We start from the raw sequence: 27,150 nt of genomic DNA, 5'->3' as shown, positions 1-27,150 counted from the left end.
CTCTCACATTCGCTGAAGAATGAGGAGAGGGAGACAGCCATGATAATTATCATGTGAAATTTTAGTAGCGGCACTCATTCATTAAGCAGCGACAGTAGGCTTCAAATACATTGCTAGCCACTGGGTTTAACCAAGCTCTAAGCTAAGTTTCTTTCTGGCAAGGTTGCACTTTGGCACACCTGAAGAATAAATCCATTTTATATCTGTGGTATGATCTGAAAGAGACTTGCGGCAATAACACGACAGCTGCATGTTGGTCTTTGTAGTCATACTCAGCGAATTATATTTGGACTAGCGAAAAAAAACATTCTAGAGCACTGCGGGAGCATTTCAATGAGCATTAGAGGTAGCATTACATGGACGTTGGAAAATTAAGACATTTTCAAAATTATTTAAGACCTAGAACACAAACTTCAACGAATTTAAGACTTTTGATTTTGAAATTTAAGACTTTTTAAGACCCCGCAGAAACCCTGGTAGTGCGGTGTGTCTAAAGGGAAGGTTAATATTTTCTGGTTTTCCCTCTGATTTCCTCTGGCTGCTCTGCTACAACTCTCTCATTTATGAAGTTTCCTGATGGACAGATATCTTTACTTGTTGCTAACGCTACAGACTGCTAACCGCTACCTGTTACTAACAGTAGCTCCTGTTATAAGCTGGCTAGCTGGACGGCTAACTCAGTGGCTAACTTAGTAGCAGCTGCTGTTAGCAGTAGTTAACTGGTAAAGTAACCAGTAACATAAACTCTATAAATAGGCAAAAGTGGAAGCAGAGCATCCGGAGGACAGCAGAGGATAAACCGGACAATATTTTCTCCATCAACTCTGATCCATTTTCAGTAAAACCAGAGAATAAAGTTAGTACAATAATAGCTATTCTGACATAGCAGGCCGTGATTTTGCGCGGTGCCACAAAGCACCACCCCTCTTTTGTGCTTGGGGAAGTGGGCCAATCAGAAGTAAATGTAAATGTAAGTTCTTTGGAAGAAGCTAGCTTGGTATTCTCAGCATGGAAATCATGGCAGAGGCTGCGAAGAAGACCAGCAAGCGACCGAACAAGAGCAAATATCAGACTGGTTTTTACAGAAAGGATGCAGAACAGATGCCGAGCGGGCCTTCTTGCTGTTGTACTAGTAGGTAATAACTAGCTAGCTTGCAATATTTTGTGTTGTGTGCTTGCTTGATGTTTAGCTTCGTAAGCAAAGTTGTCAAAATCAGCCAGACGTTTTACAGACAGAAGTTATAGCTGCTAGCTATAAATGTCAAGTTGATGTTAGCAAACTTACTAGATAACACACTTGGACACTGGAAACATTGCTATTAGTGCTCCTGCGTCGGGTGCTTTCTAACGTTGTTGGTTAGCTTGCCACACAAGTATCAAGCAACATTATGCTGCTACTGGCAGACAGTGGCACCGGCGTCGTACAAGAGCTGGGTGAGTGGGCAACATAAGCGGGGTCAGCAGCCTCTATGTAACATTAGCTAATAGCAGAGGTGAATAAACAGAAGAGCTCGCTGACGGAGGAAGCTAAAAAGAGAGTGACCAAGCAAGAGGCTGCTGGACATTGGTGAGAGCTTTGTGAAATAAAATGCTACAAGACAGACGCCGAGCTAGAATTATTTATTTTGGACTACAACGTCATGTCTCTACGTCTTGTGTTGTTGCACTTGCTTGATGTTTGGCTGTGTAAGCAAAGTTGGTGACTTGCTAGTTTTTGAACGTAATGTAATCATAACAAATGCACGTATACAGCTGTCCTTATTCACGACAGCTGTGAATTACACTCTGAAATGGTAGGGGCGCCAAATCACGCAAAGAAATCTTTCATAATGTTGCTTTAAAAATATAAGTTGAATTAAAATAACTTAAAGACCACTAAAATATATCATACCTAAAAGAAACAAACCTATGCCATGCAATGAGAAGGCATGACCTTTGAACCACAGTCGTAATGATATAATGACCTTCACATTTCTGAGTGCCATATTAAAGCCACGAGTAGCTCATCAGAAATATATACTGCAGCAACTGGAGCTTAACCAACCACAACAGAGGAGCGAGCGAGAGAGGCAGTCAGCACTCGTGCAGAGTAGACCGCTTCATTTCTCCAGCACCTTCCCTTTGTTGTAAATAAAACATTATTTCAGATGTTCAATTAAGATAAGTACCCTTAATTTAAGACCTCAGTCAATGTGCTGCCATCATTATTCAGCCCACAGAGCGCCTGGGCCTCGGCTCCAGCTCTGGCCTAGCACACAATCACTCAGGGGCCTCTGCAAGCAGGGGAAATCGCAGTCAATTTCTGGAGCACTCATTTGCTTAACAAGGGGGGAAATCGGAGGGAGCTGAGGCAGAGAAGAGAGGAGAGAAGAGGCTCATTTAAAGAACAAAATGTGTTTTAAGTTCTGTATATAGATATGTCCAAAGTTGCTGTGAGACTGGAAGCTACTACCGCAATTGCCAAAATCCAACCCCGTAAACAACTTCCAGGGCAGATATATCAAGTCCTTGACAGTGTAAAAAGCTTCTGAGCTCTCATCTGATTGTGAGAGGACTTTGTTTGTACTTCGTTACAGCGCTGATACAAGATTAGATAAACAATGTGCTATCTGTGCCCTGCATCTGTTTGACTCTGCAAAGTGCACTTTCCAATTCCACTGATGACCTTCACACAGAGGGCTGGTTGGCAGACACTAGAACTCAGGAGGAAGCAAAGCGAAGGACAAACCTATAAGAGAATACGTGCACTTTTACACATTTATAAACACTTACATGCATATATTCTTCTGCTCAACATTATCGCCTAATACCTCAGAGGCCACATAGAATATTCTCTACATAAAAACAGCAGAGCAAGAGGAAATTCACATCTTCAAGTGAAATGAGCGGGAATGAATACAAAAGGTTAAATTGGGAGAATTATTCAACAGGGCTCTGGAATAAACAGAAAATATATAATTAATGACAGACAGCAAAACAAAATAAGCACAACCAGGCCACAAAACAGAAAGGTATAGAGGAGTATACAGAATCTCCCTGCTCTGTTACTGTGTTTCATCAAATAAATGTTGGACTAAGAGTGTCTGTTTCTCATTGAAATGCAGTATCCATCAGTTTAATACCTCCCTGAAGGGTAACAGTGAGCTCTTGTACCTCAGGAGGCTGAACAAAAGTGAATGCTCTGAGGGGCTGTAGTGGATCTAAGAGCCATGGTCACCGGAACCAAAGTGTCCTAAATATAGCTCTGCTCTGCTTCACTCTGCATGGCTCTGCTCCATCATATTAGTCCACCATCAGAGATATAAGGGCTGGCGGTCTCTTATGCTTCTGCCACCAGACTGTCACATGGATTGACGACCTTGAGCAGTAAACACTGCAGCAGAGCAAGGAGTTGGTGTTGTGGTCCTGCAGTATCTCCTCCTCATTCTACGGTGTTCCTCTTCCTGTGTTTCCTGTTAGTCTCCCTGTCTCTCTCTCTCTCTGTTGTCAGTGTGTTGTTTGTCTGGGTGTGGCTTCAGACTCTGGCTCCCGCTGCCTACCTCCACCTGCTCACCCGGCCTGGTATTTGCTAGGCCAGTTGTTCTTCCAAGTAAGATTCTTTGTTTCTTTTTCAAGTTAAACTCAGGACTAATCATGTGTTTCCCTGTGCCTAGGACCATGGAAACTCTGTCTGCCGCCTCGCTCAGCTCCTACCCAGCCTGAAACTCCAATTCACCTGCCTGCCATTTCCTGGTCTGCCACTGCGCTCTGCTCTGCTGCCAACGCTCAATCAGACCTTTCCCATCCCTGAATATTCAATAAACCGTGTTCGACTGCTTTTCGTCAGATCTGTGAGCATCTTCTTTTGGGTCCTGAACATCCAGAATGACAGTTGGGCTGCATTTATTATTTTTTTTGTCTTTGTCTTTATTTTTTCAGTTGACTCTATCATTAAGACTGTTCCTCAAGGATTCAACGATGTCAGCTTCCACCATCTAGACAAATTAAAATGGATCAAATCCACATCCAGCTTGAACATGAGAGTGCACGCTAGCACTGCAATGGAGATAATTTGCCAAACCTCGCACATCTATTCCTAGCGTAGCTTCTCACCTTCACTACTCCAGCTAGTGTTAATTAGCAACCTCATTAGCAAGAAGTCATGTGACCCTGCTTTGTGCATTTATCTTCCATTAGTTCTCATTTTGTTGAGGAGGAAGATATGCATAAATGAAAACAATCACCTACATGTTTAAACTTGAGGAGAAATTATGCTTTTGGAATCTATTCCAGGCGTCCATGCAGCACCGACCATTTTTATTTAATATCTGATGAAATTTTAGATGGAACTTGTGCAAGGTATCGCAACCACATCAGATATCAAACTCAGGCTCTGTTTACAAAGGGACTCCTTCAAATTCTCGAAACAAAACAACAAAGGGGAAACAAAGAGGACGTTAGCGTGAGAGAAGGATGTGCAAGAGGAAGAGACAAACATGGGACAGAGAAATACAGACAGACAGACAGAGAGACAGAGAGAGAGAGAGAGAGAGAGAGAGAGAGTGAGGGCATTGACAGTGATAGAAACTGCCCTGGCCTCTCCCCTGGTCTCCTGAGTGGCAGGGTCTGTGCCAGCCTGTCAGCCTGTCTGTCATCACCATTGCTTAGTATTCTCCTTAAGACCATCTCCCTGCTCATTATACACAGGCTCTTGTTCTGGACTGACATGTTTTCTTTACATCGATATTTTCATTGCAGCTCAAACGTCCCCTTTTCCCTCGAAGAGCGGGAGGGCAGTAAGCTTGCCCATGAGGCATACTTTGAGATGAAATAATATTTCATAAGAAACTTTCTTTATCCTGGGTGATGCCATGATATGATATGGACAAAGAAAACAAATGACCACAATGTGTTTTATCACTGTGACAGAAAAAAAGGCTGATACAGTAACAGCTCTACCTGCTAGCCGGGGCCATTCTTCTCATATCTCAATTGCTTTCACAACCAACTTTAATTTCCTCTAAAAGACGACATTATCAGAAGCCAAGGTTAAAGGAACGAGCCAATTTAATAACGATCTTGCTGTGCTATCTTACCGGCTGGATAAAGCAGCCAGCCAAAACAAGATCAAGAAAAAGTGCTATTAGTACTGCAGTGTCATTGTGTCTTTGGTGAGGTACTGGGAACTAAGCAAGATGCATGGCGAATAGAAAACACCACAGCAACAGGCCGTTACTGAGGAAGACATTAAATTAAAATTAAATAAAAAATTCATTCATTTTTAGTTTTGGTAAAGGGGAAAGTAAGCCTGTCCTGAAAAACAGCAAAATGCATTTCTGTCATAAGAGTAATATCAGGATTGTCCAACAGAATTTCAGCATTACACAAAGAGTCACCAACCAAAGACAGATGTAATATTTTGAAGATGCCTATATCTAGCTGGATTGCCCAACTCCGTTATACAAAAACCCACTCTCAATAACGTAGCTGGAACAGAAATTCTTCTCCTATAATTGGGTGCGAACGCTGTTTTCTGTAATAATACACTGTTGGGTGGGAAAATTCCCACAGAGCATGTGCTTTCATGTATCCTATTCCATGTTATCTGTCAACTTTTCAAAGGGAGGAGGGCTGTCAGTGGTGTGAAAGACCCCCGTGCTCACTGTGTCACTCTCATTATAAGCCTAAAAAACAAGACAGATATTCAATTTAGATAAGTCCCCAGACCATGCTTGCCTTGCCTACATGAGACAATGCTCTATTTCTCTCAACCATGCTCCACAGAACATGGATGCCGCATTGTCCCTCGCACCGACAGAGCTAAGCAGAGGAAATTTCCAATTATGGATCGAAAGGACAGTGAGGAGAAAAGCAATAGAGAGAGTGAAAGTGAGAGTAAGAAAAAGAGACCAAGGAGGTACCATTACAAGAAGTCTCTCCTTTTGTCAGGTCGCCATGTAGTTTTTATATTTATCTAAACCCTGAGAGAAAAGTTGATTTCCTTAGAGTGCTGGGCTACTCACGGCAGCAAAGGAGAAAGTATGGGAGAGAGATGGAGAGGCAAGAGAATCCGACAAACAAAAAAAGTGACAAAACGAAAGGTATCGACAGCCAGAAATAGAGACGAATGCATCTCTGAGGGTCCTCAATGTTTTCTCCATACCTCCTGTGGAGAAGGAAAATAATTAGGCATGAGGAGAAATCCTGACTACTTGTGTACAAAACATTCAGCGATTGGCCAGCTACTGGCAACCAAGCTAATAAAGAAACAATCATCATTCATTTCTTTTCATGAGCTGAATCTTTATCATCTTCTAAGAAGATTATAGTGACAACAGAATTTGAATTGAACTGAAAAGAAGATAAACTGTCAAATAATATTCATCATCTTTCAGTGTAATTAAAACAGCTATTATGTCTGTACTTCTTATGTTTATCATTCTGTTTTGAATCTGTCAGAGCTCATCTGTAGGCTATAGGATGCAGCATTTTAACGTATAATATATAGGCTTATTACCTTTGCTATATAACAAATTTAAGAATGATTGATAGCATGATTAGACCTCTGCATATTGCCAGAATATAAGCTATTGTAACAACATCTTTTATGGTTTACAAAACACTTTTGCAAAACCATAGATCATCTATCTGAATTTGTCTCCTCTGATAACAGACTGTTCGCCTAGCACACACACACGCGCACACACACAGAACATGTCCTTCCCAAAAAAGCTGTTCGGCTTGCAGTAATGAAAAGGGAGTCAACTGCCTTCAGGTGCGGCTGTGCTGATGTGTGTTGGCAGGCGCTGCCTTCACGAGTGTAGAAAAACACAGAGAAATCTGCTCTGCTGTCCTGCCTCTCTCAACCATGGAGGACAGCAGAGGCTGACTGACAGGAGTTGGAGCAGCGTCTGGGATCCACGGCCAAGACCCAGACCACAGCAGCCTGTGTCTCTCTGAGAGAAAGGTGGCTCTCTACACTCCACAAGGCCCAGATGAGCCATTGGATCTGTCAGTACCAGATGCACCATTTGTGTAAACGTGCCTTCTGTACATATGTACGTATGTATGTCCTTTTCAAGTGCTATTTTTGGTCCATCCTACCTCCTACCATTGTAACACTGACATGCTCCCTATGCTTATTTGATGTAGATTTAGGCTACACATCACAGGGTTGTACTCTAATCTCACCACATAAATAGAGGAGCCATGTGGACAGGTGTTAGGAGAAGATCATATTACTCACTGACACTTTGGGGTGCCTCAGAGCACTGGAACAGCCATGAATATTTCCTCAAGCTAATGGAGGTGCCAGCATTAATATTCACTGAGTGTGCTGTGATTTACAATTGGAAAGACCACCGCAATATTCATCATGGGGTGCCCACTGTTCCCCTGGTAGACAAGCTAGGGCCTGCATTTCAGCACCTTGGACTGCTGAAAGGGCACACTCAGGCCACTACCGGACCTGAATATTAAACCCACCTAATCTACTGTACAGAGTCAGCATGCATTAAGTGGCTTTTCCCACCTGCTGTCATAAACCTCATGAATGGACCCTTGTTATGCAAGGTTCACATAGCCCACTAATACAGCAGGAAGTTTCGAACATAGGGGACCTAACCAATGTGGAGATTTAAGAGGCTCATGAGGGACCACTCATCAATATTCATGAAGGATTCCTGGGCTTCCCTACTGTATGGCAAAGCTTGTGTTAATATTCATAAGGTTAGGGCTGGGATCTGCTGTGTGTGGAGAGCAACACAGGGAAACCCTTGTTATTAAGCAATGACAGAGAGGAAGACGCTGAGGTTTCAGGACCATGGACAGTTCTATGCAGCTCACCATGTTATTATAGGCCTAAAAGGAATACAGATCATACAATGTGTATAACTTGGATAACATGAATGCTTTATAATGTTGAAGCAAAAATATTTACCACACTCTTGCAGCTTATCAAGGTCCAACTTCCAACCCTGCCCATTAACTATATAAATCAATAAGGCAAAGGCAATCCGATACATTTTTATTTCTAGTGTGCTTTGTCACTTTAAATAGTACACCTGAGATTACCAGTTTTTATTTTAAGTTAATTTTTAAGTAATTCTATTCAATTTTAAAGCTGCCTAAAGCTGATAGTCAAAATAACTGTTTTGTATTCATTGTCGGGCCCTCATTCAGCTCTTTTCTGTGCATAAGACACTACAACGAACTTAACATCTAACAACTGACTCATTTTGGGCAGTTTTGAACTGAAGCTACGGCTTCTGCTGTAATAAAGTGTTCAAACAAATAAAGGGAAATTCTTTGCAGCACTTGCGGTAACTCCTGCTATTTATGGCGGCGTTCACACAAGGACGTGTTGCTTTGGAGAAACACTTTTGAACCTGTATTTCAATAAAGAGATGCAACTCCTAGCAATCAGACAGAGAACGGCAATGCTCTCACTGAAGGGTGAGATGAAAAAAAGTTGAAAATAGCTACATTTTTGAGGGAAAGTAGTTACATAGTAGTGGACTGGAATGGACCAAAAAGAAGAACTGTTCTTTTGTCTCTTTTTATATTAGAAGTTGGAAACCCTTTTTTTTTTTTTTAAATGTCCCATAGCCTGTTACCAATCTGCAAGATGGCATTAGAACATAAGCAAATGCTACTAGCGCATTTGTGGTCCCAAACCAAAGAAAAATCTGTGGGACCTTTTTTGATTTACTGATAAAAAACAAACTATACTCCAAATTAACCTAAATACTATTTTAAAGATGACACAGCGGGATGCTGAAGAATAGCGAGGAAAAAGCAAGACAACAACATGTACCGCTGTTCTTCAATAAAGGTGCGATGGTCAGAGTAAATAGCAAAGGAGAGAGTATGGGTGATTGTTTGTAGCAGTCAGATTATTTTAAATACTTTGCATTAAATTTACTGAGCCATGCTTGACAAGAAATTGAAAAATGCCCTGTGAGGTTTATAGTTAATTTTTCACCAAGTTGAGCTATAACTGAAACTATAATTAGATACAGTTAGTTGCCAAAATACCTTTTGGAAAAACACACACAGACATATACCTATATCTATATCTATATCTCTCTATATATCTATATCTATATGTGTGTATATATCTATATATATATATAGATATATAGATATAGATAGATAGATAGATAGATATGTATATACACACAAGCGTGTATACATATATATACATATATATATATATATATATATACACGCTAAACTAAAAACTAAACTGAATCACCATAGAAAGTTAAAGTAATTTGAAAAGTATAACTAAAATAAGTTTCACACTGATGCAATTATAATGTGCAGGCACAGCCAGTCCCAGACCAACACATATGTAAACAGACAGAGAAATACTTGTTTTCCTCTTTGTGAATGCAGAAGTTTTAAAAGCTGTAAAATAAAAGTAGTTTAAGTGCAGTAGCAGCTACAGCAGCAGCAACACAGGCTCAGCAGAGGGCAGATGTCCCAGCACATTGCAGAACACAGATAGCTTTATCAGGACATTAACAGAGCAGCGTATAGCACACAAGCCAACAATATCAAGTCAGCTAACAAGTGGGCCAACTGGCCAACAAGCCAGCCAGAAAAGCAGACACACAAACTGTAGAGGGAGCCAATCAAGCCTGAGGTCTGCAGCAGCTTCCTTCTGTAAACACTGTGTGACCTTACAACTTGACCCGGTTGACTGTCAGTCCAGTATCACAAAGATAATAAGCAGATACGTAGCAGTTACAAGCTATTGATTGCTCTAACTGGGAAAAAATAACATTGCTTTGACTTAAGAGCAAACCTAAGCACAGCGGCCCTGTGTTCTGGCCTGAACTTCATTGGTTCTGTTATTTTCAGGTCTGGTGGTCTGCCTTCCCCCTCTCCTGCTAACATACACACACTCATACACACTTTGCATGCCAACCCGTCCCACCCCCTCACATACACACATGCATATGTAAACACCCAGAGACAGGCTGTTCCCCTCTGAGTGAGTGCAGCAGAGCACAAGCTGCTTAATAACTGGCAATGATGGGCTGCTCGGTCCCAGTCGGAGACCAACCTGAAGCGCTCTGCCCAGGATGTCAACTCTACTCACATCAATTACCACTGACTGCTAGCCTTCCTGCACTACAGCACTGACTGACAACTAGATAGCACTCTCACTTCTGTGGGCTATGGTGACCTTGGATTTAGGTTTTTGTGGTCATCACAATGTCAAACACTTGCTCCCAGAAGTGTCAAGCAGCCACTCAGCTTCAGAGGCGACTCTCCTGAACCTGTTTACTGTGGGTAAGATGAAGGTGGGGGTTTCTATGACAGGCATGTGAGTTACAATCCGGAAAATGCTAGTGACGTGCCAAAAAAGTTACAATATCCATTGGGTTGCTAAGCTTGGCATCAACCAACATCAAAAATCTTCTACTCCTTAAAACTCCTAAATTTTCGGTTAGCCAGTTGCAAGCCTCTCAAAATTAACAGCGGCATAAGGTGAATATGCCGTCGAATCAATTTAGCCCATATGCACAGCACTAACATTTTCAGTCACATGACAGTCAATAGCAAAAGAGCATCACAGTGAATGCACCAGAAAGGCTTACCATTTCAGACAGACAACCTAAAGAAATATGAGTTCTGTCAACTACATGTAATAATTCACAAGTAATACCAAAGGAAATAAGCAGGCATAGGTGGATAAGCTGGAGCTCAAGCCAAGAGCAAATCTTGGCAGCCAATCCATGAGGCACCATGACTAATGCATCGCCCACAAGAAGATATCAGACTGCAATAAACCCTTCCCCTAAAAGAAAGTCCTGCTTGTAACAAACTATCCAACTGGTGGGTCCTTTATGTTTCCATCAGATTGGGTGGTAAGTGCATTGATCTTCCTGAAGTCAGTAAGAGGGCAGAGCATGCACATAGAACTGGAGTGATGTCCAGCTAACAGTAGGAAATTAAATACAAATTATTATATTGTTTTAATGACAAACTCAATATAGGCCTACTTCAACACAGGACCACAAAAGCATTTCCATCAGTGTGGTTTTTCTAATCGCTCTAAATACTGAATTTCAAATCTGCCAGCAACTATTGCTATACAGAGGATGTCCACCAGCGGGACAAGGAACTGCTGGGTATTTAAAAATACTTGCAATGAAAAAAACAAACCTCAGTTGCTGAATTTATTTAAAACTAATCAGCTCGACGTATTCACGCAGCTCAACCTCATACTTAGCAGTGCATGCAACAGAAGCTGGATTGGATATTTCTTACTCCTACTGTCTTGTACCATTAAACCACTTTTATTATTGTGACTGCACATTGTTTTCATGATGATCTAACTTGATGTTAACCTGAGCTTTGGAGACAATCCAACTACCAGTCACCTCATATTGTCAATGCAAAAATAGTAATAATTATGTGACTCTTACTATCCAAGCTGGCTCTGTAATAATTCTGCAACCCAGGATGGATTACTGTGATTTGTGGCTGTGAAGTATAGCTTGTATTTTTAGTGAAATTAACATCAGGTCAACCAGCTTGAGTGGGCAGCTGTCAACTTTGTAATTTTAAATTTTACCATTTTCTGACCTGACTTAACTGTAAAGCTGTCATTATTGCCATGAGATGAAAATGATGCAGCTGTCTTGAAAAAATATTGTTATTTCTGAGAATATTTATTTAATACTGTTAAAGGATAGTCCTCGTGATGATTTATCTTTCTATCATATCATCATCCATCATCATCATCATCATAAAAAAAATCCTCTCAAAAGCTCAAAACCAACACTACCAAGTATTATCTGTGTAACCACATACTAATAAAGCTTATATTCCTTTAGTCCTGTTGATTCTGAAATAACTGCATTGTTTTTTTATCTCTGCATTGTAGCTCTTTGTTTGGTAGACATCACTGCACATGCTCAGGGTTTACACTGCTTCGCTGGTTTGACGAGCAATTTGAAGTGAAATTCAGATGTGTTTGCTGTATAGCACTGCTGTATTTTGTGTCAGCTATTTAATATAATGCCGAGGTTTGGATATAGTCAGTTCTGTCATTTTTAAGATGATAAAAAGGGAGCCTGGTGGGTTTGTAAATAATGATTTGAAACCCCAGGCCTCGGTCTGCATGTTCTGCTGCCATTGTTCTAATAGCCCCTCAATAAAGACAGTTCAGTTCAGCAGGGATTTCCACAAGGTCCATGTTGATCACATCTGGCCCTGCTCTGGCACAGGCCCTCTATGATAGAGAGCAAGAGGGTCTCTCATCTTTCCAGACTCTAATATACAAGACCTGCTCTTTTTGAAATTGACTGTGACCTCTGCCACACTTGCAATGGACTAGTGCTCTCTACTGTATGGGATTTCTGATCTCTCTCCGCCGTTCTCTCTGCTCTCTTATCAGCCATGTTCTATTTTTCTGCTGGGATATTAAAGTGTGCACAGTGACATTGGCACACTCATGAACACTCGGTGCTTACACAGACACACATACACATCCACATCCACATACACATACACACTGATGCAAATAGACACACTAGATTATTATGCCCACATGCTGTGCTCAGACATGAAAAAAATGGGACAAACTTCTTTGCAGAATGTCACAATTTAATAAGTTCCTTATTTCTATTCTGTTTGTTTTCCTCATCAGCAAAATATTTTAATCTGCTACAGAGCTGTCATAAGTATATTGTGCTTAGGTTGCTTGGCAAGAGAAAAAAAGAAATTACATCCCAGTTTGTATCATAAACTGAAGTTGGCTCACACATGAATACAAACACATTCAGATTGTGTTTTATTACAGTACACATAATGTCCACATGTGACAGCTCACATTTGAGCATATCGAGTAATGCGTTGGTGTCATTTTCTGTTCCAGCCGTTGGTGTTTCTGTGCATTCTCCTAAATGCCGAAATTGTGTGTGTACGTATGTGTGTGTGTGTTTTAGCTTGTGTCAACATCTTTGTTGCTAAAGGTGTGGTTATGCACAAGTGTGTGTGTGTGTGTGTGTGGTAAGGGGGTAATAAATCATGATCTGAATGTAGACGTGGCTGGGTATGAAATCTCATGCTCTCGCTGCCACCTCAGGCAACCGCTGCCCTATACCAGCCAACCACCGTCACATTTCACATACGCTCTAATCAACAGGGGAAAGTGCAAATGGATTAATATAGTTAGACCGCTAATGCCACAGATTACGGTGCACAGCAACCTAATATGAAATGTATGTGTTGCTCCGGGAACATGATTGGAAAAGCTGTTGATAGAATAGAATGTTCTATTAAAAAGTAGGCAATGCTATCAGGGTTTACAGGCTGACACTGGCCTAAAATATGACCACACCAGACATGGGCAAGGGAGCAGGTCTTTCTTTAACTGAGCATACACTATGTACAAATGTCAAACAGCAGTTACTTTGTAATTCGAACTCTATGGCTGTCAAAGTTCTCCTTGGTTTGTGATTACAGCTGCTTTTATTCCTGCCCTGCAGTGCATTTGAGTGCCTTTTCTCTTGAAATGCAACAAGCAAACAAAGAAAGGAGCACTCCGTTGTGTACCTGTTCTGCCTCTAGGAGACATGCAGATGCTTTGTGTAAAGAGCTGAGCAGATTAGCACTTCATTACCGTGGTAGATTGTTTAACGAAGACACTCAGGGAATAGAGAGGCAGCTGGATTATGACCAAGCCATGTTTTCCATTTAGACAGGATTATTACTTCAGACTGCACTCACATTGGGAATATGACTTAAAACTGAGGAAAACACCAATAAGCCAATCATCTTACGTTACCCTAATGCTCTCGTCCTATGAGGCCTGGACAGACAGAAAGCTTTGGCATCTGCCAACAACACAAAAGTTAAACAACTCTTCTGTACTTTGAAATTCAGTAAATACAGAGAATTAGACGATGAGTTGAATTGTACGTGTGTTTGCTATCTACTTTATTTAGGGGCCAAAACACAACTTTGCCTAAAGTTACTATCCTTGTTGGAGGACCTGGCCAGGAAGAATAGTGGTTCTCCAAATTCCTCATGGCACAGAGCGTGTTCTGAGCTCAGATGTTGATTGTAATTTTGTTCAAAAGAAAAGGATATCTCAGAGGAAATACTGACTTTAAAAGAAGTTTCTATGTCGACTTTCTCTTTGTCATGATTTTTCCCCCCTGACCACAGGAAGGAAAACATGTAGCTAAATCTTCAATTAAAAAATAATAAATATAATGCAAACAAGCAAACCAAAAATCTATGCTATACTGTAAATATTCTTAATTCTTAATATTGTGGTACGTTTGTACCTAAAGACAGATTTAGAGTCAAGAAATTCTTATTTAAAGATAAACCACAAAAACAAACTGAAGTGATATCACATACATTTTCTCAGCTTACATGCATTTCGGTCCTCGCCCAGAGTACGCACATGCTACTCCTACTTACAGCAGATATACAATTTAGTGACAGCTCCAACAAACAATCTGTAAAGTCGGCTGCCATGTTGAAGGTTGGATGAGTGCCAGTGTCTGAAAACAACCGGTGAGCGAAAATACATTAAGCAACAACATGCCTCTCTGGATGCACCATAAAGTGGCATTATTGTATTCTGAGCAAAGGGAGGAAATGAGAATAGAGATGAGGTCCAAAGGCAGTGACAGGAAATTAGTTCTGTTTGTCCTCTGTGGCACCAGGTACTTCATCAAACCTGTGTATGTGAGAGATATACTGTATATGTTACAGGGCCTCTGAGCCCTCAGGAAGCGTGTGCATAACTATGAGGAGACAACCTGACATGACAGCAAAAAGGCGTGTAATTATCCTCTTCCTCACTGGGGCCCCATCACAGACACAATAGATCAGAGACATCCAGACAGATGTATACAACAGAAGCATGCATATAAATGTCCCAAGTAAATATGCATACATTCATGTGCGCTTAACAATTTGACACTCTATTCAGACACTCAAATACACACCTGTACATATTTACTTACATATATTTACAGAGTAATACTGCTCTAACCACACTTCTAAATGTTGAAACCTTCAAGAGGTATTCTTTATCAATGATTTTCTAAACAGAGTAGCAAATCAATGTTTTATAAAACACTTGCTCACTCTGATGTTTTTCAGCAAAACCACAAGGCCCAACATTTTTCTTACTATTTGTTTAATGTGTGTGCATGTGAGTGTATGTGTCTGTGTGTGATACAGTATGCTTTCACTCCCCTTCCCGTTCTCCTTTCATCCTCTGTGTCTCAGAGGACAGAAAAGGGAGAGAGACTGCAGTGTTTAAAGTGGGCCGTCAGTCAGTCTCCCTGGAGTTTCCCATCCTGTAGGAATCTCATTATCAACAACCGCTGGCACATCATAGACAAGGGATGCAAGTGTGTTTTGTGTGTGTGCGTGCGTGTGTGTGTGTACACATAAGAATGCGTATATGGTGTGTTGATGTGTATAACAGAAAGCGACAAAAAAGAGGCAAGAGAGGAAGAAGGAAATAGCATGTGCACACAAGAGGCCATCATTTTGTGGAATGGAATCTCAAATACTAACATGTCTGCATGAGCCATTTGACTCATAATGAACACTGCTTTGTCTCAAAGCACCTGCTAAAGCCTATAACATTAGCTTTATGTGTAGCCAACTCACTGTGGTGCGCAATAGCAGGCCAAAACATAGCAGGCAGTGAACTGTTCAGCTTGTTTGTTTCCTTGTTAACCTCAGCAAACTGACTGCAGGATAGACATCCTGCATTGTACAACTGGTTTTAACATTGCATTTCTCATCAAACTCATGGTGAACCATGAGTCTGTAATACCCATGGATATACAAAGAGAATTGGATACAGTGTTGGAGGCAGGGCTCCGTTCATTCCCTTGAAAGCTGCTCAGTGGCACATGAAGCCAGAAATGTTTGACTTGTAGGTATAACATTACCCAGATCTTGTGCATTGTGCAGCCCCACAGGACCAGGCACACTAGCTTCTTGTTTAGCACTCCGCTAACTTGAATGGGAATAAAATGATTTAATCGAGCAGCTCTTCTAAACTTTCCACGTTATTGGACCGAATGGATCAAATTATGGCAGTGATATGAAAGTCATTTTGTGGTTGTGAGTAAATTATCCAACATTTTACAACTGCTTCTTTCACAATGTAAGTATATAGGGAAAGGTGCTTGCCACTGTGCATCATGTAACAGACCTGGATGTTGCCATTTCACGGTTTGGCCACTATATCAAAATGGCTTTAAAACACTTCCTGTGTCACTCAAGGGGCTTGATAATCCATCCATCCATCCATCGTCAACCGTTTATCCTGCATACAGGGTCGCAGGGGGGCTGGAGCCAATCCCAGCTGACATCGGGCGCAAGGCGGGGTACACCCTGGACAGGTCGCCAGTCCATCGCAAGGCCACACATAGACGAACAACCAGTCACGCTCACACTCACACCTAAGGACAATTTAGGGTCGCCAATTAACCTAGACTGCATGTCTCTGGATGGTGGGAGCACCCGGAGAGAACCCACGCAGACACGGGGAGAACATGCAAACTCCACACAGAAAGGCCAGGGCAACCAGGGTTTGAACCCACAACCTTCTTGCTGTGAGGTGTTTAACAAAGAAAATGAGAGGGAACAGATAAAGAAATTATGAAAACAAGTTTGCTATTGAGTTAAATAGCTATACAATTGAATGTACCCCCATAATAAATATAAATGAAACATCATCTAAGTCTTTCATAATGGGTGTGACTTTTCCTCTTTGCAGCCCTTCTCCTGTCCTAAACTACCTACCATTCAGACTTTTACTTTTTGTCTGCTTAAAATGTGATATAAAACATGAGCTAGGTTGAGTAGACACAGTCTTCAATTACTCTTATTTGTCTTGAATTAATCAAAATCAGCCTTTGTTTTGATTGATAAGGAAGTTAACTGATACCTGAACTCTTTTGATACAAGAAAGTAATGGACTCAGTTGAAATTACTTTTATTTTGCATCTTGGAAAACTTCCCCTCTGCCTCGTCTATTATTTTCCGGACACATCATCATGTGTTACCAGTTATTTCACCAGCAAATTGTCTTTGTATAAATAATAATTTAAATTTATTAGTGACTGTTCTCTGTAAACTTGCTTACCTTTAGTGTACACAGTCAAACCAGGCAAAGAAAATGACAGCTGGATAGATCAGTCACAGATTACTGGTTAGGCCGTGCTGACAAAACCCCTCATCATTGAGCATCAGTCATTTAGCAGTTAATACTACTTTGCTTTATATTACTACTCTTGTTTTTCTAAATATCATTATGAAACACTGACTGCTTTTCTAATAGTCAACTAGATGTTACCCAACGGATTCCATAGCAGCTAGCATAGCCACCCAGTGGAAGGCTGGGTAACTGGTTAGTTCGCCCCATGCTGCAGCAGCATTCCATGTAATTTCCTCTCTACCATAAAGGGATTATTGGACTTCCAGTCAATAGTAAGCAGATTAGACTGAGCTACGTGTGTTAGCAGACACCACACGAATAGCCTAGCAGCTCTAATCCCACTAAATACACACTCTCCCTGCCACATGACGTAAAAATAGAAGGAAGAATTTATGACATATTTTATGTTATAACTACTAAACATCTATTTGTTGTAAGATATTATATTCTAATAATGTCACTGTGTGCTCACATTGATACCATAATAAATGAAGGCTGAAATTTTTGGGGGATGCTAAGATATCCATCTCCCTCTGTGTATCTGTTGTGTCTGAATATATTTCTGCCCTAATCACGTTGATTTAACTAATTCATAACAATGAAGAATAAAAGCAGCCACACATTTAGGGAAAATAATTCTGTGCCAGGTTTATTACTGCCTTTTCTGAGCCTTGAAAATATGTACAGTCAGTGGATTTAAGTCTGGGAACATTTTGTCTGAGGTGTCATTGTGTTTTTAAATTGTCCTGCTTCGCTTATATTATAAGCACCACAGGTAATATCTCAGCAAATTACCCTAGATGGTTTCTACACTGGGTGAAGCGCATAATTGTAATGTGCTCAGAAAATACCACAACAGCAATGATGTTGGCTGTGGTCTAGATTAAAATGAATGCTGCTATAATTGGTAAATGTATTAAAATGACCCATACACCAACACCATTTAGTATGCCAACTTACCGCCACCTGCCATGTGCATGCATACACATATGCCCATAGTCAAGCGGACTACCAAAGGAGTTGTTTCTGAGCAATGTTAATTGAAAGGTTAAAAGTAGCTGCAGGTTTAATATGTAAGTTAATGGTTGAAAAATTCAGATAAACTCTGGTGTTAAGATTGAAATTACTTTTTGAGCCAATTGAGGAAAGAAGAAATGGCCACCAGTGCTGGATAGGCTGGTGAAATCACCGTAATGCCTCGCCACCCAACCATCCTCCATTCGACTACTCTCTAGCCCTTGTTGCAATGCACGATATTAGTCTGAAAGTTAGAGACAGCAGGCGTCTTCTTCCCCTGTATCATAAACCCATTAGGTTGCTATCATGCCTGGAGCAGGCATGTGAGCATATGATGTATAAATACATTTTCTCCTCTGAGGTACAGGTCTGCACAGATGGGGGAGCATTTTGACGGAAGTCAGCTTATCAGGCCTGCCTTATCTCCCTCTGACAGTTTGTAAAGAGCAAAGAAGCAAAAGAGAGGGAGAGAGACGCACAGAGAGAGAGAGAACTGCCAAAGGTCGAAAAGCCACAGGATTGTTGGTCATGTCAGATTCACAGCCCTGCAAGGGTCGTCTTGTCACAAAGCACACAGCTGGGGGACTCACCTTGATCAGGAGAACCAAACTTTACTTAAATTTTCTGCTTACACTTTCACCTGACCTCAAACTATACACTGTTGTCCTAGAATAGGTTAAAGTATAAGCTATTTTTGTGTATTTTAAATATTTTGGCCATCTTAATTAAGGTTTAGATTTTATACAAAAATAACATCTGGCATGCTTTTAACATCATCTATAATCCACTTCTTCTTTAGTAATAACTTATTTAAGCAAAACGTAAAGATCTGGGTTATTTTTCACTAAATTACTACCCTTGTAGGTTTGTTAACATTACACAACTGTTTATCTCTTGCATCTCTAAACTGTTTTAAAACAGTAAGCTTTCACAAGCTCATTACGCTATCATACAATGATAAAAATGCAGTATCACAGTAACTTAATGGTAAAAAGTCAAAATTATAAAAACAAATGACCCTGATAGTAAGAATGACTTCTAAAATTGCTGACTCTAGGTATAATATCACAGCCGTATTTGGTTCATTAAGCTGGGAAGGTGATAGCTTGAGTTCAGGACTGGCCCACTGATCTCAATGAGCAAGCTGCCAAAGGTCACTCTCATAAAGCCGCTGTGGGAGCTCATCAAGTGCTTATGTGCTAGTGAAAGCAAAATGTCTTGCCACTGTTATAAAGTATAAACATGAAACCCCCTAGAAACTTGCAAGGAATCACAAAACAAGACTTTATCAGTCAAACACAGCATCACAAAGCCACTACTGTTGACAGCAGAGACTAAACCATGTTGATGTGTTAAAAAAGTAAAGATTCACTTATGATATAAAACATATTTTGGATGGGTATCTTGTAGTTATCTAACAAATACCTTGCAAGTCTGCTGGCATGTACTGAGGTACTGGGGTCTAGGTTGGATAGCAAATAACCTAAACTAATCATCTTCACCTGAAACTCGAGACAAGGTTAGGGACTCAGTTCGACAGGTAACTAGTCACCTGAGGGCTGATTTATTTTGTGCTTATATCTGTAAAGAACCTTCCATCTGGCAGAGCACAAAGCCATCAACACTGTAATTAAAATGCAATAACCACCTCTCTCCTCTTCCAGTTACACAGTAATCCCTGAGAAGTCTTTCCATCTGTGCCATAAATACACACTCTCAAACACGTGCGCGCACACACAACGGTGCACATACCCATCTGATGCATACACATACACACACATACACACTTGGACAAATTTCTTTTTTCTCAACCCTCAGTGCACTTTCAGCTCGACGCCCCTGTCAGCTCTCCACGACAACAGAACGCTCTCTTACAGCTTCCAAATCTGCTCTTCAACTCAGCTTACAGTGCAAAGCCTATCTGTTTCTGCACAAATCACATACTCATCCTTTTGCACAGCCTCTTCCTTCGCACCATGGTTTCTTCAATCCTACATATCTTATTCAAAACCCCCAATGTGCCAAAAAGAAAAGGGGGGCTGTCACTTGTGGTACTGGATTGTGATTCCTGTTACCCAGCTGTAGTTAGAGGCTATCACTCATAATATAACAAATGTGTCTGGGTATCACATTATTAGTGACAGTACATAACAGTAAACTTCTGAGTACAGAGAGCAAAGAAATGAACAGAAAAGTACAAATCCCACAGAAATTGAGGAACAAAGATGTGAAAAGGGATGTGTTTCCTGCATGTATGTCAGTTTATGTGTGGTTGTCTGTGCACATATGCGTGTGTGTGTGTGTTGGGGGATGGGTATTGAGCCGTCCCTCTAGATATAAAACCTTAATTACTTCTGACTAAAACTGTAATTAAAATATATCACAGCTGCAGCCTTACCTGCGTGTGATTCCATATGTCTGTGCACCTATTTGTGCACGTGTGAGTGTCTGTTTGTGTGTATGCCACTGCACTGGGACCTCAGTGAGTGCCACAGATAAATCACATCCACGCAGCTCGCCAGCACAGGGACATGGGGAGTGGGGGTAGAAGAGAGATTAGAGAGGGGTGCAGGGTGAAAGAGAGATGTGTTAAAAGGAATAGAAGAAAGAAATGTGGAGGGACAGCTGGATAAACAGGACTTACATTTTAATTCATGCCCATATGAGGAAAATCAGTACATTTTGCAGAAATAAATAAAAGAGACGTCGATAGTCAAACCTGATTCTGAAACTTAACAAAGTTCATCATTTTATCTAAGAGCTTTTTTTTTTTTTTTTTGCTTACCATACCTCATTGGGGCAAAATCAAATGCTTTGAACACAAAAGCAGACTGTTCCACCATTTCCGTGTTGTTTCCTCAAACCGGAGCAGAAGTATGAATCAGGTGATGTATGCACTATGGAACTACATGGAATCATGAACAAAATTTTCATTGCCATTACCTGTGTATGTGAAGGCATGGAGGGAGGCCATAGAGGAAGAGGTGGGATGACAAATAGTGGGCAGCCAAAGCCACTGGGGTTAAACACAATTGTTGTTGCAGAAAGAGGACATTATTGGAAATGGCTTTGCCACCGTGGGCTCCCCTGTTGAATAGCTTTTTCCCTTCTCCCAGGCTAGTGATGATTTCCCTCTGCTTCCCCTACCCACACATGCATACACACACACACACACACACACACTTAAGTGGAGAGGGATCTGCAATAACCCGTAGGAATTAAGAAGGCGTCAAAACAGACAGAGCTCAGGGAATCAGGGTGCAGCAGGTGATGTAGCTAAAGGGTGAGGTGCTGGCCACAGTGCCAACGCAGCACAATGAGTATGCATAACTTTAAAGGCCGATCATCGTGAGGAAGTCTGTTAAAAGACACCCTTCAGCATGCCCCTGCCCACCTTATCAATGCATCCCCAATAACAAGACAGGAATAGCTGTTTGTTTCCTGAGTCCATTCTACACCTGACTCCGGGGACATGATCCCCTCTGTTGCTGGTGAATGAGATAGCTTTTCACTGGGCTGTATAACCTTTACGAGCTTCCCTTACAGACAACACAATATGGACAATCAAATCCGACTCACTCAAATAAAAGACACTTCTGAATTGAAAGAATGTTCCAGTATTACACAGGCCAGACGTGTTTAGTCTAGACATAGCAGCTGCATTTTATAAATTACATAAATAAAACACAAATAATGACACATTTAGCACTTATGTGACACCTTGCTTTGATTTTACACAACAGACAAAGCTTTTATCTGTGAGAACTGTGGAGGGAGGAGGAGAAAGGGCTTTGATTTTGGGGGGGGGCAGACATATTGATTTTCTTGACATTGGGCTCTCCTTGGCATTAGAGGTGCTCTCTCCTCTCAGCTCTGATTACATATGTGCAGTGTAAGCTGGGCTTTTTAATCTTATCTGTAAAGATAAAATAATGGTAAGAAACCATCTGCTCCTATAATAGGGGAGCACCTCTAGCTAGCTATCAAGTTCTTATCAGGGTCCACGGACCCTGCTGTAGAACGTATTGGAATGTCAAGCAGTCAATAGAACAACACAATACGGCAGGCATTTTCCCTTAAACAAAGACAGCTGAATGGCAGACTTTTTTCTGGATCTATATCCCTAACAGGTTGATATCAGCGAGTGGAGGACAGAGACCTTAGAAACAAAAATAAAACTATTTAAATATAGGGAAAAATAGGGATTAAATTAAATATCTGTAAAAATAAGACAAATGTCTTATGATTCTGGAGCTATGATCCAGTTAATCAATTACTTTTTCAGTCTGCATCTCCATGCACAACTCCACCCCAAGCTCCAGCTTTTCTGGCCTCATCCATCAGAGCAAACCGCTGTGGTGGTTGCTGCAGTTGCAGCATCAACCATCCCGCTTTAGGCTACTACCTCCATCAGGGTGGAGCTATCACTGGTGGGCTGCACCCATGAGGATGAGAATCTCTTTACACTCCACTGTAGAACCATTTGTCAACACAGCTGAGGGTGTGTGGAAGGGCTGTTTGTCAAATGCAGTGATGTAGTGTGTAGTGCTCATCAGAGAGCTGTCTAAGCAGGTGTTTTTTTTACTCAAAACTTTGTCATATGGAACTGAACTACATTCAACGCTATGTTTATTTCTGTCTTGATAACAGTGATAGGTAACTGTAATATGTAGGACTGTGCAGTTAGTTTGAGGCGTTGTATGTGGGCTTATGTGTCCATGTCTATTTCATACAATCAGATGGATAAAATCAAGCTGCAGCTATGCTTCCCCCAGCAAGGCTCCTGCCTGGTAGTCTAAATCAAGACAGAGCTGTTGTCAACCATGTGGAGGGGACGGGGAGCGTGTTAGCTCCACCAGATTGAATTAAGCTGAATCCCCCAAAGATCCACATTCAGGCAGGATTCAGGTCAATGTTGAGATGACGAGTAGTGCTGTATTGATTTCTCCCAGTTCCCAATCATATTACTCTTCTTCTGCGGGCTAATTCAATTCCCTTACAGACAGTTCACAATTCAGTTCATAATTACGGTGATACCAAATTACAATGTATCTAGCCAAAGAAATTGGATTAGGGGCTTCAAACTGTGCTGTTTGATTACATCAAATACCAATTGTTGGGTGGGTTATGACAAATTTGGGAGTGTCTGCACACAGAGGCGTAATGTGTCAAACCAACCCAGCTGGGGTAGTAATGTAACTACAACTGTTCTCACAAATTAGATTGATGTCATGAATAAATTAAGTGCCGCTCTCGCAGAGGGACAGATTTTGCATTAAGATTCCTGCATAAGTTTTTCAAACTCAGTAACTTATTATGTAACCACCCGCCCCTTCCCCCAATACCAAACTTCCTCTCAACATGCATCTTTTTATCCTCATGAGGCAGTATCATATGTCATGTAGACCCATTTATGGCTTTCACCTGAAAGTCATGGTAAAGGGCAGATGGCTCTGTACAAGAAGCAGCTCAGCCTGCAGCATTGATTTGTTTACTAATAGCGGATGGAAACCCTAGAGCGCCTCTCCTCCTTACCACCAGCCATGGGGAGATGAATAATTAATGACTTTTTAGCTCCTTTTTTAGCTATAAAAGGATTACTTAAAGTCCATTCAGTAATGTATTACAAACACTTAAAAAATCCTTTTTTTATGCCTGCTAAGGCACTACTTCTGGAAATCAGCCTCTTCTTCTTCTCTCTAAGGCCCAGTGGAAAGCTGTGTTGACTTTGGGATTGTGGTTGACAAAGTGATACATGAGGAAGCTGTTAATGACATTGGTATGTCAATCTGTAAATATGACAAATGAACATAGTGAACAATAGTCTGCTTAGAAGGTCTCTAAAATCTGCCCCTTTCCAAGGACATTTTACATTTGATGTAAAACGACAAAAACCTACTACATAGGCATGCTATCTGAGCAAATGGTAAGTTTTTCAAACAGTATTGCAAACAAATAAAATTTGTATTAAGTCTCTCAGCATTATTTTGAGTTTAATAATAGCAACTGCAGTTAATAATGTCTGCCAAACATCACTTTGCTTACACACAGTAAGAGACAGACAACGGATGAGAAATAATTTAATCTCCAGATAAACTCAAAAAAAGCAGAGACAAAGATCTTGCGCAAAAAACAGAACACTTTAATCTTTCTTCCCTCAAGGCTACACGGAAAGAGAGACAGACAGGGAGATAGAACGATGGAGAAAGCGAGAGACTGAGAACAGACAGACTGATAGAGACATTGATATAATTGAATGTGACTTATTCCCAGCACCCACCCAGCCCTATGTCCATCTGTAGGCCGCCCTGGACCCACCACAAGCACCCACAACAACAGCCAACCCCCCACCCTCCTGCACACACGCACGCACACACACAAAAAGAGAACATCTGGAGAGTGCACCAGTGGACCTAGCCCAGTGCCAACCTGCCTAATAGCCTATGGAGTCAATTATAAGAGCGGAGAAATGTTCTGGCTTAATCGCTAATGGTGCCATCTGGATAATGGCAGATTTCAGAGAGGAACTTTTCCTTCTTCCTCTTACCTGGTCATCTGGGGATGTCTCATCTGATCACTGGTCTGTTTTCGGAGCAATGGAGTAGAACCAAAGAGACTAAACAGTTTTTTTTCATATATCAATGAAAATTCTTTTTCGGAACCCAACTAGCTAGCTACAGTGATGTGGGACTCTTTCATGTGTATTTAAAGGCACCATCTCATCTATATTTCTATGTATAAACAACGCCTGTTGGGGAGCAGGGGAACTGTGAATTAAGTGTGTTACTTTATTTAATGCAGTCTTGCAATTTGTTTTTGTGTCTCTGTCTGTCGGCATAATTAACTGTCTGACCCAACATTTTGTTACAGCTTTTCAACAAGAAAGCACTGGCAGCTGTTCTTTTTCTTTAAACTGATAGAAAGAACAACTGATTGTTTTTTCTTTTTTTTGTTGAAATTCTGAACTTTCCTACAACTGTCTGCGCTGTGGCATTTTAACCCAACACAATACCCTATTGCCCGGAGCACATTGCAGCAGTATCAATTTCCCCTCTACAACAGGTGATATTTTAACAAATGTGCTCCCGCAACAGCCAGTAGGGCTGAAGGCCAGAGAAGAGCAGGGTTATTTATCGAGACCTGGGGGGAATGATGGCAGGGGCAATGGGCAGCCAGGTAGGAAGGCATGCAGGCAGGCAAGAGATGAGAAGACGCAAAGATTGTCCTAAAAACACAGGGGACTGGAGGGAGTCCAGAGGCAGAGGGAGAAGGACGAGAGTGGGATGGCTGGGGCAGATAGATTGAAAAACACATTTACTTAGCGTCTGGCATTGCACCGCTCACAAATCCAGCTTGGCATGAAGGACAATTTGGAACCAAAACAGGCGGCCCTCTAAATGAAGGACATTGAAGGGAATGAAACAGAGAGCGAAAGCAATTTAACTATAAAATATTATTACTTTCAATACTCTGGCCCTCATGTCTAAACTGTAAATGAAGGTGGAAAAAAAATTGCCCCTTCACTTTGAATCAAAAATCTGTAAGTATGTATGTGTAAACCAAGCAAACTAGTAGAACATGTGGATGAAATTCACTTGAGCATGCTCACGTCATGTGCTACCACAAGTCATAATGCCATGCTACTTTCACATTTAAAAGCGCACAGCACCATGATCAGGGAACATCAAGTGCTTAATGGCATATAGTAAAAACTCCTTAACATCAAAGTTGTTGTTTTTGTTTTGTTTTTTTTTTCTTTTAAAACAGACATGTATATGTGGAGGGGGTTATGAAGGAAATTGAAAATCTAATGTGGCCAGATGGAGGCAGCACACAAGAACTACATTTGTTATGATGACTGCGGTGATTTAGTAAGGGAAATGACTGAACAAGCATGTTCACAAGAGAAGGGGCTTAAATACGGCACATTGCCTTTGTATCACACTGGCTTTTAGACAAGAAGGCACAGACAACTGTTGCTGTTACTGTTGAAAAGGCCATTACCTTAGTGATGATAATGATGGTGAGGCTGGGGATGATGATGATGATGATGATGATGATGATGATAATGATGATGACGATGATGTTGATGCAATGGCAGTGTAAACTATGCTTTTTAATATTGAGGTGCAGTATATTATATTTGTGATATTGCTCTTGTGTGTTGACGCCAATGTCCAGAATTATAGAGATGTGTATACTATCTGTAGGCCCTGTGGGGTTACGTTGGACACCTATAGCCTGCTCCAGAGGAACTTCAACAACTCACTGTGCATTGTGTAAGCCACTCTGTGCTCGTGTTCAGGCCAACTGCTGTATGTATCTATGCTATATTGTATGTTTCTTACGTTTTGTTACATGTTTTTATGCTTGCTGCAGCACAAATTGCCCAACTTGGACAAATAATACAATTGATTGATTGATTGAGTGATTGATTGATTTAAGTCAACTCAACCCAACCAACACATTCCACATGCCACCACCTTAATTGAAAGCCTGACAGTAGCAGGAGAGCTGTGACTGCAAGGTGAAACAAATGTGCGTTTGATTTGTTATTATTTGTAACGGAAGGGGTTAAAGAAATAAGTGTGGGGGCTAACGGCACTCTGACAAATGGAGAACAGGGTATATGAACCATGAAATGAACACAAGGCAGGAGGCTTTCAGCACCATGGTCAGCAACAAAGTGCCTGCAACAGCTCACTGCTTGAGCGATGGTATTCACAAGTCTAAAGAGAGGTGGGGTGAACAACAGAGGACGACAGGAAAGGCAGAGGATTGTGGGAAAGAGGGGAAACAAACCAGGTGAAAAACATGAGTATAGGGTGGCGTATTGAAGATTTAAAAAAGTATGTTTTTTTTCAGTAGTGTTTTGCGTTCTTCATTGGTCAGGTTTGGAAAAACAACAGGGAGGAGTCCACAGTGAGCAAGAT

At 41.1% G+C, this 27,150-nt stretch overlaps 1 protein-coding gene and 1 long non-coding RNA gene across 2 annotated transcripts in view; one reads left to right on the top strand and one right to left on the bottom strand.

Moving 5' to 3' along the window:
- The window catches only part of agbl4 (ATP/GTP binding protein-like 4), a 303,975-nt gene that overhangs the window by 233,816 nt on the left and 43,009 nt on the right, over positions 1-27,150 (bottom strand). The gene's annotated exons all lie outside the window — the stretch shown is intronic.
- On the top strand, positions 859-3,825 carry LOC119900733. Its single transcript, XR_005444093.1, has 2 exons — positions 859-1,136; positions 3,654-3,825. It is a non-coding gene; the product is annotated as an uncharacterized LOC119900733 (long non-coding RNA).

This window comes from Micropterus salmoides, unplaced genomic scaffold, assembly GCF_014851395.1.
Source record: "Micropterus salmoides isolate LMB-PRFRI ecotype aquatic unplaced genomic scaffold, ASM1485139v1 Ms_hic_scaffold_13, whole genome shotgun sequence".
Lineage (NCBI taxonomy): Eukaryota > Metazoa > Chordata > Actinopteri > Centrarchiformes > Centrarchidae > Micropterus > Micropterus salmoides.
Note: the sequence above shows the minus strand (reverse complement) of the source record. Positions and strands in the feature narration are given on the sequence as shown.